Below are 4,953 nucleotides of genomic sequence, written 5' to 3'. Positions count from 1 at the left end.
ACACACACACACACACACACACACACACACACACGAGGGTAAAAGTCTGAGCCTCTGCATGAGAAAAACAAGCGGCAGCCACAGCACCTAGAATCCTCCTCCCAGGTTTGCTCGCGCTGGCTCTTTTATTGGTAAAACCATCAGTCTTGTTAGCTTTGGCAACACAGTCCTGATGACCGGGCGTGTTTTCAGTGTTGTTATTATTCTAACATAATCACTATTGGAGGCATCTGTTGTTAAACACAGTACTGTGTGCACAGTCTTGGTTGATTGGTTTCTGTTAATTGCATCCATAAATTATGCATTAAAGTGGAGGCTGAAGCAGAGGGAGTGTAGCAGGCACTGGAGGAATACTGAGCCAGCCATCTCCCTAGGAAGTGGCTAGATCTCAGACCCTTCATTTTTCTTTCTCCAAGTGATTCCCTCTCCTTTCATTTGTGTGTTCTTTATATTTCCATAACTGGTAAAAATCAGAGAGAATGAATGACTTACTGGGGACCCATTTCCCAGACATTCCCCCTAGCATCTGTGGATCTGTCCTTAACCCAGGATGAGGTAGGACCACTGTTTACACTGTACTTAGACCTGCTCTGCACTGAGCTCCCCAGGACACACTACATACACAGGTGGAGTTTTGGTTAATCTCTGTTGGAAAGAATCAGCTGACCCCAAATCATTAGCCACAGATATTCTCTTATTGGCCAAAGTCAATGATAGGTTTCCTTGCCTGGGCAAGGCCAACCTCAGCGGGGTGCTCCACACACACAAAAAAAAGTCTCCTGGGACTTGGAAGTAGACTGACTAAAGCTCCCTTCACCCTGACAAGTGTCTCCATTCTTCTCTCTTGAACATATTCACTTCAGTGGCTCCTCCTTCAGCACCATGGGTCCCTCTAGACTCTGAAGCTGATGGCAACAGGTAGTCAGGGATCTTGACATCCTCTAGGAAAAAAAATATTAAAATCCAGGCTCAGGGCTTCTTCCCTACCTTATGTTCCCAGATGGAAACACACACACACACACACACACAGCCTTTATATGTTTAATATGCTTTAGGCAGCACAATAGCTGGACAGATGCCTACCCTCCATGCTGTTAGAATCTGCTTTCCTCTTGATAATCTCAAGTTATTGATTTACGGCGTTCCATCTGGGCCACTCTTAACCCAATTGGGCAGCCCTTGGGGCCACATTCTCTTAGCTCTTAGCCCATGGAGGCTCTTCTTCCTCCTCCTTGCGCATCCTTTTCTTCATGGTGGCTTCTCTCTCCCCATCCTCTTGGTACTCTCCCTCCAAGCCTGGGAAACCTCAACCCCACCTATGTCTCTTCTGCCCAGTTATTGGCTGTCGGCATCTTTATTCACCAATCAGAACTAACTTGAAGGCAGGGTCCCAGGGGCTACTTGCAGATTCCAGGTCTTGGGGACCCACACTTAGCATTACAACAGACAGTAAAAGACAAAAACCTCAACAATATCCCCATACCCAGTATGCAATTCAGCCGCTTCCCAGGAGCATCTATTGAAGTAGCCGTTCTTCTTCTGGAATCCTCCTTTCTTGTGGCCTTGGGTTCTCCTGTGATGGTGTCACTTCTGTGCTCTTCATGGGAGATTGACCGTGGATTCTCTGAGTCTCCATTTTTCTTACTATCTCTGTATTGTCCAATACAGGTGTATGTGCACAGCACAAGTCCTCTTACCCTCCCTCCACTTCTCCATCAGTGAGTGGGAGATACAATGGCCTTGTGTTGACATGTGAGGAGAGAGTGACTGAATTCAGAATAGTGCTCAAAGGAGATCATCACCATCAAGATTAGGATTATGGACTCCTTGGATTTTGACTCTGCAGGTTTCTAATGACTACAATATTTTTCCTGGTTGAGTTTTTTTTTTCAACATCTTTTTCATTTTAGCCTCTAGAGTGAGCCTAGGTCCTATACTTGGAAGACTGTCTTTTTCTATTGTGTGTCCTGCCATGCCTGGATGCTAAGATCCTGTTGCTTTCCATATTAGATTATCTTTTTATCACCACAACATAGAGATGAAAGGTTATGGCTCATGGTTCAGGGGGTTGGTTCGTGGCTGGTAATTCCCACGCATCCCATCCAGGTTTATCCCATTGGAGGATGGAGAGACAGGGACCTTTATCCTTCTCTCCAGCCCATATGAAGCTACCACTTGCATGCAGGGCAGGACTTCTTTTAGCTAACCCTCTCACAGAAAAGCCTACAACTGTGCTTTAATCTCCTGGGTGATTCTAAGGCAAGCCACATCGACAATGGAGATTAAACATCTCACCTTATCTCGAAGATCTGCTGGCTTCTGTATCCATTCTCTTGGGAGAGTGGGTATAATACCTAAGACACCAATGACATCCAAATCCCTGAATCTGGGTCTCAGGGCTCTGTCAGACCTGCTTCTGACCACTCCTCCACCCCTGTCCACCCCTGTCCACCCCTGCCCACCTCTACCTCCTGTAGCATCTGCCTGAGTGTTGTCTTCCAATTCATTTGAATCCCCCCTCTATCACCCTCTCTACAGCCACAGGACCCCACACTGAACCAAAGACTGTGATGTAGTAGATTATATCACCCTGCATATGTGTCCTCTCCCAGCCCTTCAGCATGTGTCTGAGAGTGAAGTCCCTTCCAGATCTGTCCCCAAATCTTGCTCCTAAATTTTCTTTCTGCCAAGACTGGAGTTTTATGTCCTTCACAGAAGATCTTTTTTCATCCCAGTCTCCAAATTTCCTCACCAATTCCTCGCCTTGCTTATATTTCATCTTAGACAAATTCTCTGGACATGGAAACTGTTCTTGTTACCCTATGCTATATTTCTTCTACCACCACCACCACCACCATCTCCTGCTCCTCCTCCTCTTCCTCCTCCTCCTTCTCTTCCTCCTCTTCTCCTTCTCCTCCTCCTCCTCCTTCTCCTCCTCCTTCTCCTTCTCCTTCTCCTCCCCCTCCTCCTCCTCCTCCTCCTCCTCCTCCTTCTTCTTCTTCTTCTTCTTCCTCTTCTTCTTCCTCTTCCTCTTCTCCTTTTTCATCTTCATCCTCTTAATCACCACATGTACATGCATACACACACACACACAATTGGTATGACAAGACACTCTGAGTATGACTAAAGCAATTTAAGGAAGTAAGGGTCTATTAGGCTTATGATTTATTGAGCAACTTTTGGGTCCTCAAAAAGTACTGACTGGATAGTTTTTCTAGCAAGTGTGCTATCTCTCCCATGTATACAATCCTGGAAAATAAAACCTCAGAGAATCTGGTTCTTTTTTCTTGTTAAGTCTGCAGAGCAATAGGTGAAAATTGAGTTCTTTTGAAATAGTTTGTTTTTTCTTTTAACCATCCTTGTGTAGTTAGTTGATACAAAATTAGACTTTAGACTGAATTATCTCCCTATTTGTGTATGCCTTATATGTAATTAAGCACACCATTCTCATGAAACAATCTGATGACTTTTCTCTAGATTTGAGCTGAAGTTTCAGATACTTCAATATTTGGAATTGTTGGCTGGAAGATTCTTAACTGGTTGTCTCATAACTGTCAAGTCCATTTTCCTAGGATCAACACTGATAACACAGTCAAGCTTAATCTTATTATAATGTAAAGTAGAGGATGGCTCCTTCATTTCACAACTACTCTGATATTATAAGCAACAACTAGTTGTATACGACAAATCAGGTTTTAAAATATGTCAGAAGAAAGTCAAATGACTCTGTTGGATTTTCTTAAAGTAGTCTGAGCTCTTAACACAGAAGTGATTTGGGAAGGCTTATAAAGAATTTGGTCTCCAGTACATTGGCTTGCTGTTATTATAACTAATTTTTGCTAAGTTCCAATGACTCCCATTGAGATACAGCTTTCATGCCTGAACTCACTTTTCTATAACCTACACTCTGAAGAAAGTAGAAATCGTTCTTCATAGAAATCACTCCTTAAGAGGAAGTGGAAGTGCATTCCTGTTTACAATTCTAGCTTTCATGAGGCTGAAGCAGGATTGCCATGAGTTGGAGGACTATTGGAGTTACTATTGGGGAACAATTTTCTTCCCAGATGAAACATTCCACACTGCAAGGAAGCTCATTAAGGCCAAGAAAGTAGACAACTCAAAAGTCTCAGGAAGTCCCTGAAAATGACAAGATGTGCAAGGCTCCTCCCTCTAATAAGTTATGCAAACAGCGAGAACCACCGAGGAGAGGAGAGTTTTCCACCTGTTGAGCTGCCTCCAAATTGTTTCAGATTTTGTGTGTTGTCATTCATACTGGGGTGAGCTTTGATGCAATCACCTTCGAGCCCTTTATGTTGGAATGTGATTATGTTTTTATATGGCCACAGCCATTGTCCAATTCAGGGAAGGACTTCAATCTGCAAGGCTAAATCTCTGCCTGAAAAAAATTATGGTTTAAGACAAATTACCCAAAAGCAAGGAGCTTGAATGTATATGTACCAGGAACCTCTTATTTTCTTTCTTTACAGGAGGCAAGAGATCATTGTCATCTGAGACAAGGGAAAAACCAGGATGAGAGACAAAGAGGCAGAGACAGAGAGACACGCAAAGAGAACAAGAGCCACATTAGATCTGGAAAACTCGATAGAAGCAAGGCTCATCCCACTTCTCGGCACTATAGTGTGAAGCCCCTATAGTTAATGAGTGGGGAATAGCTATGACAATAAATCTTAAGTACCACCCTAATGATTCAGAGGTTAATGGTGACTTGTGTTCCCTGACATTTGGGTTGTTAGTTTCAGAGGTGGCCAGGCAGCAGATGCACAGCCTGGCGTTCCCAGCATGAGGTATGCTTCCATCCTGGTTGAAAACAATCATTTTCACTTTGCTCATTATTAATTAAAATGTTTCTCGGTACTGATCCGAAAGCTGAGGCTGTAGAGGGAACACACTCGACCTTGTTGTGAGAGCGGCAACCTCATTGGGTGTACTGCA

At 43.8% G+C, this 4,953-nt stretch overlaps 1 long non-coding RNA gene across 1 annotated transcript in view; it reads left to right on the top strand.

The window, feature by feature from the left end:
• The window catches only part of LOC116070922, a 7,375-nt gene extending 2,671 nt beyond the window's left edge, over nt 1–4,704 (top strand). The window contains exon 2 of the long non-coding RNA XR_004110632.1: nt 4,488–4,704. This is a non-coding gene — a long non-coding RNA (uncharacterized LOC116070922). The remainder of the gene's footprint in view (nt 1–4,487) is intronic.
• Nucleotides 4,705–4,953: the final 249 nt, after the last annotated feature.

This window comes from Mastomys coucha, unplaced genomic scaffold, assembly GCF_008632895.1.
Source record: "Mastomys coucha isolate ucsf_1 unplaced genomic scaffold, UCSF_Mcou_1 pScaffold22, whole genome shotgun sequence".
NCBI classification, from domain to species: domain Eukaryota; kingdom Metazoa; phylum Chordata; class Mammalia; order Rodentia; family Muridae; genus Mastomys; species Mastomys coucha.
The sequence above is the reverse complement of the archived record's forward strand: the minus strand, read 5'-3'. Positions and strand labels throughout refer to the sequence as shown.